We start from the raw sequence: 16,195 nt of genomic DNA on the forward strand, positions 1-16,195 counted from the left end.
CTATAAATGGAATGCTATTTTAATTGAAAAAATCTTATCAGATGATTCTAAAACTATTACTGTAACAAAGAGCCAAGAAAAATGAATGAATTCTGAATAATAATAAAGGAACTAGCTCAACTAGTTCAATGAACAGGGCTCGAACAATTGGTTTTCCATGAAATTATATTTTTCATTACACCAGTGCATACATATAAATTTCAGGGCAGATAAAATATTCAGATGTTAAAGAAAACTACTGCTTTCAGAAAAAAAAATAGGAAATATCTTTGTGAGTGCAAACTATCCTCCTTAAATAACATGCAAAAAGCATAAAACACATAGGAAAATATTTAGGACTTTTGCTGTACTAAAATATCAAATTATTACAAACAAAAACATTAAAAGTAAAGTTAAAAATAACAACAACATAAGCCATACAAATAGATATTAGGAAAAGATATTTTCAACTCAACAACTAATTAAGGATTACTATTCAGAACATATAATGAAATTCTATAAATTATTTTTAAAAAAACAGTGTGAAAATGAACCAAGGATATGAATAAGAAATTCACAGAATAGGTAACCCAAATGGCAGGTACATGCATGAAAGCTTTCTAATCACACCAGGAATTATTGATATTCGAATTCAAACTGTTGCAGGGCAGGTGAGCCCTAAAACTGGGCCTTAGTCTGGGCTGGTTTTTGGCTTCGCTGGGGAAAGAATTCAAGAGTGAGCTGGTGGTAGAAGAAAACAAGCTTTACTGAGGACTGCTCCTGGAAGTCAGGGCTACCCTCTAGGCAGTGTGTTAAGAGCAGCTGCTCAGGGGCAGTCCTGCAGTCATATTTATTCTCACTTTAAGGGGCAGGCTAATTAGAAATTTCTAGAAAAAGGATGGTAATTTCCAGGTTGTCTCCATGGAAAAGGGTGGTGTCACCATGGCAATGGTAAATTGTTATGGCTTTAGTGGTTGTGTCTTATGGAGAAGTGCTTTAGGTGCCTCCTCCCTGTTTCAGCTAGTCCTCAATCTGATCCAGAGTTGAGTCCTGCCTCCTGCCTCAAAACCAATCAGATTAGTAAAAAGGAGTTTGGCAAATAAGTGAAGTAATAGGAATGTTTAGGAATTGTCAAAATCACTTTTGAGAAAAATGTGTCAATATCTAGTCCAGTAGAAAAGAATGCTATCCCTGACCCATTCCTACATATGTGTATCACAGGAACTCTCATACTTTTGTACAAGAAAACATGTATAATAATGTTAATGCAATATTATATCATGTATTGATATATCACTTCTCCATAGGGAGAATGGGTTTTAAAATTTGGTGTATTTATGGAAAAGATGGCCTTATAGCTTTTAAAAGGAATGTGCTAGAGTACTATGCTTTCAATCATTAAAATTTAAAAACATTTTAAGCAATAAAGAAAACAAGCGTAGGATAATACATACAGTATGATGCCATTTATATGAAGTTTGCCACCATGCAAAAAACATGCTATATATTGTTAATGAACATTTATGCATGGAAATAATCAACATTGAGCTGATGTTTACCAGATTTTCAGTTTGTTCAGATTTAGCTTAGGGATTACTTCTGGGAAAGGAAATAAGAAAATGAGACACAGGAACAGTATCTAGGCACGGTTCAACGTTTTAACGATTATTTACATTAGTTCTTAAAATTATCAGAAACAAGTGTACAAAAGGGTTAAGATTTTATAAAGCTGGTGAAAGTTCCTTATGTTAATTTTTATTCCTGATACATTTCATGTAGGTGATAGAGAAGAGCAGAATGAGATTTTTCCAAGGTGGAGTGATGATTATGGATTTATGAGTGATGAAGAAAGCTTTGGAGGTCAAACGATGTTACAAACTCATGAGGCTCCTGAGAGAGTTACTGCTCCACTTCACCAAGGGTGCTTTTTTCAACATCCTCTCCTTTCCATCACCTCCAGCCACTTCCAGATTAATATATACTTCTGGATTCAGACAACTTGAGAAGAAGGAAACCAGTATTTTCAGGCACACTCTTCTTGGGGTGGGTGTGACTGGAATTTACTTGTCAAGATTACAGAGACAAAAGACATTTTCAGATGGTAACTGGTTGGAGCCTTAGGTCATGAAGCTCTATGGTTCCCAATTGGAGATTTGCAGAAATAGTTACAGGAGTGGCCAATGTCACCCCCCAATACTTCCAATACCTTCGTAGAAATTGAGCAGTTATCCAAGCAAGGTCTATGAAGGCCAGATAATGTTTCCAGTTTCTTACCTTTGTATAGAATTATGTATTGATGTGGTTTTATCAGCTACCACTTATTGTTAAGGGGCTCTTATAACATAGACTCGTATAACATTATAGGAATGTCTGAGCATCTTAGGGAAAAATAATGTAAGAATCTAGTAGCTTAATTGTGAAAAGTTGAGAAGTATAGGTTTGTATCAATGACTTTGAAAAAAAGAGATGCAGAGCGATTTCATGATTTACTCAATCAGTCATATAGAGCAGAGCCAGGGCATAAGCCAGGTTCTCCTCATGCTTAGTTCAAGGGTTCGTCCCACTGGTGACAGTCCCCTTTTTAATACTGTCGAGTGTTAGGGTCAGGTTCTAATTCACTCCAAAACCACGACCTAGGCTGAGGCAACACTGGATACAGAGGCAGTGTGTTGTAGTAGCAAGAGCACTGGATTTAAGGTCATGTGTCTGTTTTTGAGTCCTGGAGATTCTACTTACTGGCATGTAGCCTTCAGTCTGCCTCTTCTTTAGAAAAGAATTGCACTGAAAAGCATCTGCCCAGGCTGCAATTATTTCTCAGTACCATCCTCTTGTATCCAGATGAGGACCAGGTGACATTCTAGTCATAGGATATCAACAGATGTTATGTGTATCAGTTCTGGACCAAAGAGCTTAAATCAAGGAATGCCTATTCCAATTCCTCATTCTCCACCTGCTTGTTGGATGCAGAAGATTTGAAGACTAGAAGCCACAGATCCAAGGAGCCTAGATCCCTGAAATACCTTGTGGATGACTCTTCAGCTACCCAGAACACCATATGGTGCCATAGCATAATCAAAAAGCAAGATTTATTGTATTAAGTTCTGAGATTTTGGCATTTATTTGTTATAGCTGCTAGCATTATCTTAACTAGTGTATAAGTTCCATGGGTTTTAATGTGTCACTCCTTCCTCTGTGCTTCAGTTTTCTTATTTGAAAAAAAGAATGAATAATACCTAGAGTCATACAGGATTGTTGTAGGTCTCCAAAGGGATGTAACAAGGTGCTTTATAAACTGTAAGGTGACGTTATTATCTTTGAAGCAAGTTGAGAGCAGCCACTTAGAGCCCTACAATTTAAATATCCTCAGAGCGCTTACAGGAGGCAGAAGAGGAATCTTTCTGCAGCTGCCAGAAAAGTCGATTTAACTTTACAATTTAACTGCACCACTCTCCCTCTGTAAGCTTCGCCTTTGCTTTTCTGTATTGACACATTTTCAATCAATCAATCAAAAAATAATTAATCCACAGTTCTTCAGTACCTATCATGTTCAGGGCATGGAGTTAAGATGCTCCTGATTCTTGTGCATTTAGTTCCAACAATTAATGTTGTCTTCCATGTGTTTCCCCTGTTATGAAGTAAAGGGTAAAAGGCATACAAAAAATAAAATAAACTTAATTATAATCCCACTGCAGCTATAACCACACATGGGTGAAGATTTTTCAAGCCTTTTATTTTCTATAGTAATGTAAATCTTTTACCACTCTCTACACACTGCTTTGTAAATATTCTTTTTTTTCACTGAAAATATCATACATGTATTTTCTAAGTCAATAAATACAGCACTATATACTCATTTTTCTACTAGATAAAAGAATTTCACTGTATGGATATTTGATGATATCAAATCAATCTCTATTGATAAACATTTAGGTGATTTAATTTTTTTTTTTTTTTAATTATTAAAATTTTTAATGTGAACAACAGCAGATATCAATAAATAGAGACATAAATTCTTATATGTAAAGACAAAATCTTATTAAAGTATCTTTCTCAGTTAATTTATAGATTTGATACAGTTCTAATAAAAATATCAATTTTTTTCAAAACTGACAGCATGACTCTAAAGTTTATCTGAAAGAACCAATACTTGAGACTAGAACAGTTCGACAAAGAAGTATGACAGAGGGAGACTTCCTCTACCAACTAGTAAAATATGTTGTAATGCTACAGTGGTATATAGGCCTGATAAACATACCAGAAGCAACAGAACTACAAAGAGGGTACAGAAACAAACTTCAGTGTGGATAAAAATTTAGTATATGCCAAAGGTTACATCACAATCCAAAAGGAAAGAATTATTTAACGGTGTTGATAAAATTAACTGTTGGGAAGAAACTATTTAGGTTCTCACTTTCTATCAAAATAAAGATAAATTCCATATATACTAAATAGTTAAATGTAAAAATGGTATTTTATTTAGACTAGTAAAAAGTGTATTAACATTGAAATGATTTGGAATGGTCAACAGTTCCAGACACAAATGCAATGGAAGAACTTGTTTTTTTTTTTTTCATCAATTAATGTTATTTATTTATTTATTTTTATTTTTTTTTTTTTTATTTTTTATTATACTTTAAGTTCTAGGGTACATGTGCATAACGTTTATATCATGTATAACTCCCCAATGCAATCCCTCCCTCCTCCCCCCTCCCCATGATAGGCCCCAGTGTGTGATGTTCCCCTTCCCGAGTCCAAGTGATCTCATTGTTCAGTTCCCACCTATGAGTGAGAACATGCGGTGTTTGGTTTTCTCTTCTTGTGATAGTTTGCAATTTTTAATATTATAAAAAACACTGCAATTTCTTTTTACACAGGTATAAATCTTTGCCATATTTGCTTGATAATTTTCTCAGGAGAAAAAATCCTAACATTTGTATTTCTTTTTTTGTTGTTGTTTATTTTTATTTTTATTTTGTTTTTGAGACAGAGTCTCACTCTGTCACCCAGGCTGGAATGCAGTGGCATGATCTCGGCTCACCGCAACCTCTGCCTTCCAGGTTCTAGTGATTCTCCTGCCTCAGCCTCCCAGGTAGCTGGGATCATGGGCATGAGCTACCACACCCAGCTAATTTTTGTATTTTTAGTAGAGATGAGATTTCACCATGTTGGCCAGGCTTGTCTCAAACTCCTGACCTCAGGTGATCTTTTTGCCTCAGTCTCCCAAAGTGCTGGGATTACAGGTGTGAGCCACCGCGTCTGGCCTAACATTTGTCTTTCTGCCTCAAAATATATGCATAGTTTTAAAGCTTTTTATCCAGAGTGTCCAATTAACTCCAGAAACGTTTTTACCTTTTTTATTCTCCAATAAGGCCAAGTATTTATTTCTATTTTTAAAAATCTTCTGTAATAAAAAAGTGAAAGGCAATTAGTGCCCTGTACAGGGTTGTTTGTTCTGGTCTTTGCATCTTAGAACATATTCCCAAGATAATATCATTTCTCTGGTATAGTCCTCACTTCCTTCTCAGTGTCTGCTCCTCCTTCAGAACTGAGCTCTTGAGCATGTCCCTTTCTCCTCAGAGGCTTCCACAAAACCTGGGCACCCAGACTCATTCCATGATCAAAACCTCCTCTTTGATGTTTTTCCTCTCTCTACTGTTTTCTCCATCAAGGCTATAATGCCCATGGTGAACATTTGCCATCTAAAAATGTAATAGAGAGCATTATTTAATCGATGTAATTTGCTAAACTGTAAACGTCAGATAAGGAGTTAATTTAAAAGGTTAATTTACGGGTTAGCATAAGGGGCTAACTTACAGCCCCACAGCCTATAATCCTGGTAATGGGTCATTTCAATAGAGATTCTTCTTGATGAAAGACTTTCTAATATTTCAGTTTTGGATGCCAACGGCTAGCTGTACAACAAGGCTTTGCTTATAAGTATTTGGGAATTCATATTTATACCATAGATTGTTTTCCAAACTGCAAAAGAATAAAATTCTAACAGTCCCTTTATGAATGACTGCTTAGTCTGTTTTGTAGACTAAAATGACCCTAATCAATAAATATTGATCACTTGAAGCAGTTTTCATGATGTACAGGTTATGATCATTGTTCATATTGAGCTTTCATTTCATGTGACAAGTTCTTTTCCAATGTAACAAAGAAAATACAACCTAGCACTCATGAATTTTATAATTCAAATGAAACAGCACAGATAACAAATGCAGAAAATAGTGAAGGAAATGGGTTAAGTGTATTTGTAATTAACCTACATAAAACCTCCCAGTTGCCATGTTTCAGTGACTGAACCGCACATTGGCTGTTTCTGGTGGGAAAATGCACTCTGGTGTGATTTACTGAGTTGCGTCGTTCTTGCTACCTGAAAAGTAAAAATAAATTAAAGCTTTCTTAGTATTTATTTTAATCAGTTACTAAGTAAATACAATTAAATGAGAATATTGTAGTCTTATTTACAATATACTCTGAATGTAAATATTGTCCTTGGTAGAATGTGGACATCTGTTATACAAACTGACATGACTTCGTAGGGACATTTAAGCAGCTCTGTTCTTAATTGTCAAGGAAGCCCTTAGGGTTCTCGTTTGTGGTATTTGTAGATTTTTTACAGGATATTCATTATTAACAATTATCATTAAAGGATCAACCTCATTCACAGTTTTTAGCTTTGTGAGTTCTGCTGTGTCTTTCCTGGGTCAGAGATCATTGGAATTTGAGTTAGTAAAATGTAACAAAGTCTGTTGACTCATTATAATAGTGCAAATAATGAAAATGGCATATATGTCATATATGTCTTTCATATACATCACAAATAATTTTATGTCATGTAGAATATTGATGGTAATATTAATACCATATTTTACTGAAAAAGCAAGTTACAGATTGTGGTAGTAGCTGTAGGATACTAATACAGGTTCTGGCACCTACTTGGAAGTTGAGGAGTTTTTCTTGTATGCACACAGTAGATTACCACTCAGCAATAAAAGGGAATGAGCTATTGATGCATTCAACAACATAGATGTCCACTGATATGTACTCTCCTGCTGATAGACATTTGTGATGTTTCTGCTTTTTGGCTACTATGAATACGGCTGCTTAGAACATTCTTATTCCAGCAGTCTTTTATTGACATATGCATTTATTTATCCTGAATATATACCTAGGATGGAATATATGTAGCAGTTTAAATGCGTTAGGAAATGCCACACAATTTTCCAAAGTGGTGGTACCATTTTATACTCTCATCGAGGATATGCATACCAGAACTTCCTGCTGTTACTCTTTACATTTTGGCATTATACTACTTGTGTAGTAGCATCTCATTGTGGTTTGAATTTGCAGTCCTTGATTATTAGTGCTTTGGAGTGTCTTTTCATGTCTTTATGGACCATTTAGATGTCTTCTTTGGTGAAGTGCCTATTCGTGTATTTTGTTCACTTTAAAAATTTGTTTTTTATATTTTTGTTACTAATTATCCTCTTAGTATCAATTTATGGGAGTTATTTATATATTCTGGACATAAATTCTTTATCAAAGATATATATTTTTTCTCCCAGACTGTGACATGCCTTTTTATGTTTTTACTAGTGTTTCTCAATTAAAAAAATAGTAACTCAAAAAATGGTTGTAGTGTTTAACCTACTAGTTAATCCATAAATAGATGTATTTTTCCATTACCTAGTAAAACACATGATAAATAAGATCAACAGTGATTATTTCTGGTAGAAGTTACTTCTGTGGATTTTATTCCCCCAAAGGCTAATTATGAAACTGTATCCTACATTTTCTACATCAGCCATTTATTTTCTAGATGATCTTGATTCTAGCAAATGAACATCATGAAAGTCTTTTGGCTCTTTCTTTCTGGTTGATTGGTCATTTGAATCATTGATGAATCACTAAGGCTCAATGATGACAGGATTATCTCAGCTGGCTCTGGGGCATTTCAGAAATCATGCTTCCGGAATTTTTTCTCACTCTTCAAAAAGAAATTCTTGAAAACTGATGCTCAGAAATTAAGCAACTTTCTCCCATAACATCTGAAAGTTTGAGAGACATAATCTGGCAAAGGTGGCAGCAACACTAGATGAAGTCACATTGAGTCTGTAGGGAAACTCTTGTTTCCAGGAGCAGCAAGGAGTTAAATGACACTGTAGCGACTCCTGAAACATAGCAACAATGTACCTGGATGTTTGCTTTGTAGTTAACATAAATATTAATAACATGATTTCAATTCAAGTAAATAACCTTGTATTTTGTTCACTTTAAAAATTTGTATCTGTGGGATGTGTCTGTGGTTAGCCAGAGAGCAGATAGAGCTGACAATGTGACCCCAGCAAGAAGAAATATAGTTATTTCTGAACTACATCTGCTGTTACTATAACCATCCAGTTTTACTCCCTGATGATGGTGTCTTGGAGTAAGAGGACAATGACTGCTACTGGCATAGACTCAGAGTTCCAAATGGAAGAAAAGGAAGAGGACAAGACTGTGGGAGACAATGCAAGTAGCTGATAGTGATCACAAACACAAGGATGTTGAATGACTGAAGAGTTCAAACTTGTTACAGCTGTTTACTTGACATGTTTTGGTAATTTGAAAATCCATTCTCCATTCTATTTTTAATTACTGATTATCGGAAATGTGTTGGGCCTAATTTAAGTAGCCTGATAAATTTTGCTTTAACATAAACATTTGAGTGCTAGGTGATGTTATTGAATGTTCAGGAGACAGCAGGGTTCATGAGACAGACATGAATTTTTGCCCTTGAAACTTGGTCTATTGGGGAAGACACTTAAAAAGTAGTGTGAACTGGAATTAATGTTGCCAGGGGAATTTCAGAGTGATGTGGGAGCACACACAGCTTGGGTACCTGTCTTACAGTTGGGTTACAGGGAAGACTTGCCTAAGGAGTGTCACTAAGTGGAACGCAATGATAAATAGCAACTAGCCTGATAAAGGGGGCATGGAGAAATGGAGTCTAGAGAGCAGGGTGAAGAAACAGCTGGTAAAATGTGAAAAAGCGATATTTAGAGGGAAAGTCTCATTTTGCTGGACTTTCAGTGTATTCTGGTTAAAATGTAAACAACATGGTACATTTTCACATTCATGGAAAATCTATTACATAAACAATGTATATGAATATGGCAAAGAAGTTTCACCCAAAGTAAAAAAATCTCCTCAAATATACATACTTTTAAGTTTTTAATTGATGCCTTCTTACAAATTGTTCTCACTAACAATCAGGGTTGGTCACAGTTGGGCCTCACTCAGTCTATTTCTTCTCTCACCTGATCTCCCATGCAGGTACTATGGTTTACTTATTACTGCTTTTCTCCCTCTAATTGTCAAGTTTCCATAAGATTTTCCTAAATAAAGAAACATTGAAACAACCCCTTAGATTATCCTGGGATTTTATTTAAAAAAAAAAAGTTGCAGGAATTCCATTCTTTTTCAATGCCCTTGAGCTGATTCCTCACTTCCATAAGGGGAAATATCAAGTTATAGAAATCATATAAAGAGATCACTGCCATAGCTGATTTATTATATTTTTACCTCTTTTACCTTCAGTATATTTTAAGTAGCATGTTGTAATTAATTCCTGTTATTTTCTAGTCAATAAAACCAACTTTGTCTTAAATCCGTCTACAGTATTTGTCTCTGAGATGTACCTCTATCTGCATTTATAGCAAATTCATGCTTTATGCAACAACTGGTTCCCCATAGTGCGCTGCGTTCACCTTCATTTCTCTGAAACAAACAACAAACAACTTCTGTTTCCCAGAGCAGCTCATACTTATTTTTGAAAGTAGCAGTCTTGAAACAGAAGAGCTTATAAGGCTCAACAGAGAATGAGAAGACTCTGAAGGAGGAAGGGATAAAGGACCATGTTCAAGTGGTTATTTTTTCGAAGTACAATAGTCTACAGATTCTTTGGTTGCTCTAAAAGAGTCTGTGAGTCTTTCCTTTATCCATCTACTGAAAACAAGTGATGTGTTAAAAAGAGTTTAGATGCAAGAACCCAGGAATATATGACTGCGTGCGGACATACAGAAAACCCAAAATATAGAAGAGAGTAATCTGTTTTACTTTTCTCTTGTAGCTTCTCTATGTTATTATGAGTTTATCTACTTCCTGGACATTTATGGTACATTGCTATAGTTTGAGATAAAAAAGAAGATATGCTGACTTTTGGATCTAATTTTTATCAATTTGTAACAGGAGAATTGGAGGCATTAGAAAGAACCAAATTACTAGGATGCACAAGGCTTTGTGAATTATCACAGCTAACATAAACTGACTTTTTGGTAATTATCAGCCTGGAACAAGCATTCTCCATTCCTGCTGCTTTTCAGATTTTCATGGTGCTTTAGATCTGGTACCTGCAATACAATTCCTTGAGGCCACCATAATGTAAACATACATAAAAGTGATGAAAAAGAGAGAGGAGCAGAGCCCACTGGAGAAGAAGGGAGGACTGTGTATTGATGGAAGAGGAGGTCAACCAGGGCGTGTGGGCCTGGCATTCCCAGTGGAGGGAGGCATCTTTGGCCAGTAAAGGGGAAAAGAAGCCTTCAGGCACAATGGGAACGTCTGAAAAGAAAGAGAGATAGATATGTATGTAATATAGGATGGAAGAAGGGACCATCAGACATTGCTTTTGTCCTCCGTAAAACCATTTTTAAAATTCTGGCTATCAAGGCAATACATACCATCAGAGAAAACACAAAGTATAGACTAATAAAAACATTCTTAGGATTTGGGAGAGGTGACTCGCACCTGTAATCCCAGCACTTTGGGAGGCTGAGGTGGGCAAATTGGTGGAGCCCAGGAGTTGGAGACCAGCCTAGGCCACATGGTGAAACTGGATCTTTACAAAAAATAAGGCTGGCAGGCGTGGTGGCAAGTACCTGTGGTCCCAGCTACTCAGGAGGCTAAAGTGGGAGGATTGCTTGAGCCTGGGATGTTGAGGCTGCAGTGAGCTGAGATCATGCCACTGCACTCCAGCCTGGGTGACAGAGGGAGATCCTGTCTCAAAAAAAAAAAAAAAGAAAAAGAAAAAAAAAATTCTTAGGAATATTCAGGAAAATGGAAAATGTAGAAGAAAGCACCTTTGTTCCAAAGAAATCACTTATAAAATTGATAGTGTAGCATGAGCCACTATTCCTTTGTACTACGCTCTCTGGAATTGGAATCAAATAAATGTACCTTCCTCTCACACCCTGCCTAGTCACAGTCCCATTGAGGAAACTGAGGCAGCCTTCTACCTTCAGTTCAACAGATGGTGATTCCAGATAAGAGAGCTTACTGAGGGGATTCAGTAGCTCTGACTTGATCTTTATTCATGTTGCTTGATTGTAATCTTACCAGAAGCATTCATTAATGTTTTTTGAAACCTAAACAAATAGACCTGTTTTCTTCCAGATAAAATTTTTCTGTAGAGTTTAAATGTATTATCTTTCTATCCAGGATCAAATCAAGGTGTTAAGAATCTATAAGATCTTTTGAGAAAGTAGTTTTCTCTTTTACAAAACTGTTACACATTCCTTTAATAGACTAAATGGAGCCACAGCTAAGGTTTGGTCTTGTCTTGCTGGGCTAAAAAAATATGAGTTCACTTCATCTGTTAATGTATCTCCTATGTCTTGAGGTTTTGACTTCTGAGGAGGATATGGAAAGATTGCAACCTGTTATGGAATCCAAATATATATAATTAAAACATTTTACATGTCCATATATGTAAATTTTAAATTTTACTTGTATATAATTTTTAAATCTTACTAGTTACATTAATACATTAACAGTCAAGATTAGGGGATATTATTTTGTTAGAAAATGAGGACAAAAATATACTTTTTTTTTAAGAAAAAAATCTCTATCTGGCTTGAATGTAAACCTTTAAGTGGCTTACATTTGGACGTCTACTGATAGATTTCATTTCATGGAGACTTTTCAGTAAATACTCCTTCTTTGTTTTTTGAGAACTTTTATAACTTGGTTTTCCTGTAATTCCTGTAAAACCAGAAATAAAGCTCTGAAAGTTGGAGAGTAAATTGCATCAATAGCCCAATGCACTGGTGGTGTACTCCAGGGAACACTTTCTTTTTTTTCTTTGTTTTTTTTTTTTTTTTTTTTTTTTTACTGGAAGGCATGAATTTTCTAAAAACAGTCACTCTGTCTGCATATGTATCTATGCATGTAACATATGGCACTTGTGAATATATAGGGTTACCTTATTACCATGGGTTACCAGTGGCAACATGTGCACTGAGCTAAATCCTTCTCGGATTTTAATATTCTGTCTGTAAGAGATCAGAAGATAGTGAAAATGGACTAGTCTGGCACAAAGTATATGGTGTTTTAAATGGACATTTTATATGCATATTTAATACAACCGGTGGAAACAGAGCAAAAGATCAAGAAAGCGTCATGTATATCTCAGCTGAAAAAGGAAAAAGAAATTAGGGAGCTAGCTTCTCCCTGTGCCCTACTTTCTGCTGGCCATGCCTGTGGATCTCTCTGTGACAATCCATTACAAGACGTCACCGAACAAGGTTCTTCTAGGCTTCTGCAGCTAGGGAGAAAGCACGTGATAAAGAACAGAGGCTATAAGTGGGCAAGAATGTGTCTCTTCTCTGTAATGGGAATTTAAATTTTGGGAAAGTACTCTGCCAGTTTGATTATTCCACTTAATAAAAAGAATTTAGCCATTTTTCATTCACAAGGCTATTCACGTACAATCCACATTTTACCTTCTTGGCCTGGGAAATAGAACTCTTCTGAATAGAGAAGGCTAAATACAATATCCTAGAAAAAAGGGAATTACTCCTCTTAGTAATTTGCATGCATATAGCTCTCCATTATGCATGAGCTGCTTCTTTGGTTTTGAATGATCAGTGTCTCCGCTGTTCTTTCTTCTCCCTTCTGTTTCCACCATATTGGCATTTCACTGCTCATTAATAATTGTGGGAAGGAAAAAGAGAATGCATTAATTGATGACTGCATCAATCAATACACCACTTTCCATTGGTATAAAAGTCTGGTAGCATTTTTAAAAAGGTAGATATTCTTGGTTAACATACCAGTGGGAGGTGGGGAGCAGCTTGTGAGTATTCTTCTCCATCATTAGAGAACAAGATAGTCATTTGGCTTTCCTGAGACATAACAAATACCCTAAATAAAAAGTTACAGTAAATAGCAATCATACACCTTTGAAATTTCTATCTTGAAGAGACATGAGGCTGGGTGCAGTGGTTCATACCTATAAGCTCAGTACTTTGGGAGGTTGAGGCAGGAGGATTGCTTGAGGCCGGGAGATTGAGACTAGCCTGGGCAACTTGGTGAGACCCTGTCTCTACAAAAACTAAAACTAAAAATTAGCCAGGCACGGTGATGTGCACCAGTAGTCCCAGCTACTTGGGAGGCTGAGGGAGAAGGATGGCTTGAGCCTGGGAGTTTGAGGCTGCAGTGAGCTATGATTGTGCCACTGCACTCCAGCCTGGGCAACAGAGTGAGACCCTGTCTCAAAAAACAAACAAACAAAAAAGAAAAGAGACACAACAAATAGTTTTAGTAGAGTAAAACCAGGATTGACAATTTTCAGATACGTGTCTTATGTCCAACTCCAGTAAACATACAGTATGTTCTCTGTGCATACAGAGAGGTGGATAATTGTTGTATAATGGCAGGATGGAATTAGACAAAGCACCACTTCGCCAATATATTTGATACAAACCATTCAGGTTCTACTATGACCCAGGATGCTTTCTCAGACAAACAGCGCTGCCTGTCATGTGAATTACAGAATTGCCAGTAGGATCAAACCCTCCTGTCCATTTAAATGGGTTATTTGGGGTAAATTGGCTTGAGACCATTTCCACACATTCTTTGATCACCGTGTGCCTCTGCTCTCACATAAGAGCAAGCATCTGTACAAATGTACAATGTATAGGTCATAGCACGTGCTAGAAACACATAGATGAATAAAATTCCTGAAAGAGACTATTATCCAGTTAGAGGAAAAGAAATACAATACTAAGAAAGTGAAATAACAAGCAAGATAACAGACCAAGTGCCAAGAAAAAGGTACAGATATTATGTGCTGGTGGATTCAAAAGAAAGGGAGAAATTGCTGAGAACGTATTAGAATGTTCAATGAAGGTCCTAGAGGAAGAAAGACAATTTGAGTTAGGCTGAAAGAAGAGATATGGGAAGAGGAGGAAGCATTTCAAGTGAGGAAAATGGCAGACTCAATAGCCCAGATGTGGCAAGGAGCATGGTGTTTTTGGGAAAGAAGGACTCACCTGTACTGAGTAGAGCAGAGAACTCACATAGGTGATAGGCAGGAAGTGAAAAGAGGGCAGAAGTTCATGACCAGGCTAAGTTTTTGGGCTTAATCCAATGCACAGTATCTTTAAAGTGTTTGCAAATCCATTGCAAACACTTTAAAGTGTTTATCTTTAAAAATTGGCCAAAGATATCCTTTAGGTCAAAGAATGTGGCAGTGGTTAAGGAGAAATTAGTCAGTTGACTGATTATGACTGTTCCCTGTACTAAATCTTAAAACAGGCCCACAGAGCACTGTTTTGCAGACTATTGGGCCCTAAATGGGAGAGCCAGGATTCACACCCTCATTTGTTATGTCCAGAGCACAAACCTAATCACTGCTTGTACCATCGAGGTATGATAGTTATAGAAGTTTGAGTGGAAAGAACCATGGCAGGGATTATGTTATATGAAAAATGACATTTCATCTTTTCATTATTATTAATAACCATGGTGATTGTCCTGCTACCTCCCGTCTGAGCTTTCCAGTCTTCAGCAGGCTTTCAAGTACATCATATCTCTTGATCCTCACAACAGCTCTGTTAAGTAGGCAAGAATTTTAAATTATAAAGTTATTTCTGGGTTCCCAATTATCTGTGCAATTAATCCTGGTTACATATGCAGTGCTTTCATTTGTATTGTCGTAATGAACAGTTTGCCCTTCTTTTTTTCCAAAATAGTTAAAAATTCAGGGCAGGTTGTTGAAATTCTCTCCAAAACAGTGGGCTTATTTTAGCACTGCATTTTTCTCAGATTAAGAACCTCGGTTCCACATCAAAATAAAAGCTTGGATGCCACAAAGAATCATTTAGGACAAGGCACTGCATCTTTAACATTCCTTAATTATGACCAGATAAAGCGATGCACTTGGAAATCTTTGGAGAATAGGCAGGTGACCTGCTACATGTGTTTATTTATCTAAAACGGTTTAACAATTTACAACCATATCAACTCTGGTCTGCCTGTCGTGGGCATTTTCCAGGACTATTTCATTTGGTCCACATCAGATTTTCCTTTCACATCAACTTATCCTGCAAGCAGTATACTTTTGTTTTCCTTGTTGCTGAGCCAAAACTTGCCCATACCTCTTGAGTAAATTAAAGATAATGCTGTAAAATACATGCTTAAAATTCCAGTCTGCCGCAGACTGACTTCATTGGTATGAAACTCAGATCCCCTCTTATTAAACACTGTTAAATATTCTCTTCATTTTCAAGACAAATATGAATAGAAACACAACTAAACATGTACTGTATTAAAATCATTGATTCACAATATTTAAATTTTCAGCTAGCCTCCAATTAGCAGGCTTTCCAATATTTGAACAGAAGACCATTTTAATGTAATTACAAACACATTTTAGGCATCTAAATTTTTTGCATAATTAGTTCCCTATTAAACTATTTATGTAGCCCTTTTTCCATCAGAAACAGAGAAAGCAGAACAATTTTATTCCTTACTGTTACAATAATTAACTATGCAAGTAGAACAGCATATTAATAGAGTATAATTTGTTTACATTTAAAAGAAAATTGTGTTAGATTAGCATAGCAAAAGACTATTTCCATATCCAGGCAGTAATATGCAGGCCTAATAGCAATTTACAGTGTAGTTAAAGAATATTATTAATAAAGTAATATAGCATAATTCTGTTTGCCCCACCATATTTCACAATGCCCTTAATTACAGCTAATTCCATTGAGACTAATTTGGGTGTTATTAAGCAGTAGACACAGGAATCTTAAATACAACCTTTGCTAATAATGAATTTAAAAGTTACCATAGAACTTGTTCTTATAAAACATAGGTACAAGATGAGTATTTGAATTTTCACCCCAGGGTAAAATCTATAAACATACACATAATGTAATTG

The 16,195-nt window shown here is 36.0% G+C and overlaps 1 long non-coding RNA gene across 1 annotated transcript in view; it reads right to left on the reverse strand.

Moving 5' to 3' along the window:
- Positions 1 to 1,621: 1,621 nt before the first annotated feature.
- Positions 1,622 to 16,195, reverse strand: part of LOC117098785 — a 33,598-nt gene continuing 19,024 nt past the window's right edge. The window contains exons 2-4 of the long non-coding RNA XR_004443597.1: positions 13,080 to 13,170; positions 12,750 to 12,946; positions 1,622 to 3,604 (exon numbers count right to left, since the gene is read on the reverse strand). This is a non-coding gene — a long non-coding RNA (uncharacterized LOC117098785). The remainder of the gene's footprint in view (positions 3,605 to 12,749; positions 12,947 to 13,079; positions 13,171 to 16,195) is intronic.

This window comes from Trachypithecus francoisi, unplaced genomic scaffold, assembly GCF_009764315.1.
Source record: "Trachypithecus francoisi isolate TF-2019V2 unplaced genomic scaffold, Tfra_2.0 Contig01474, whole genome shotgun sequence".
Lineage (NCBI taxonomy): Eukaryota > Metazoa > Chordata > Mammalia > Primates > Cercopithecidae > Trachypithecus > Trachypithecus francoisi.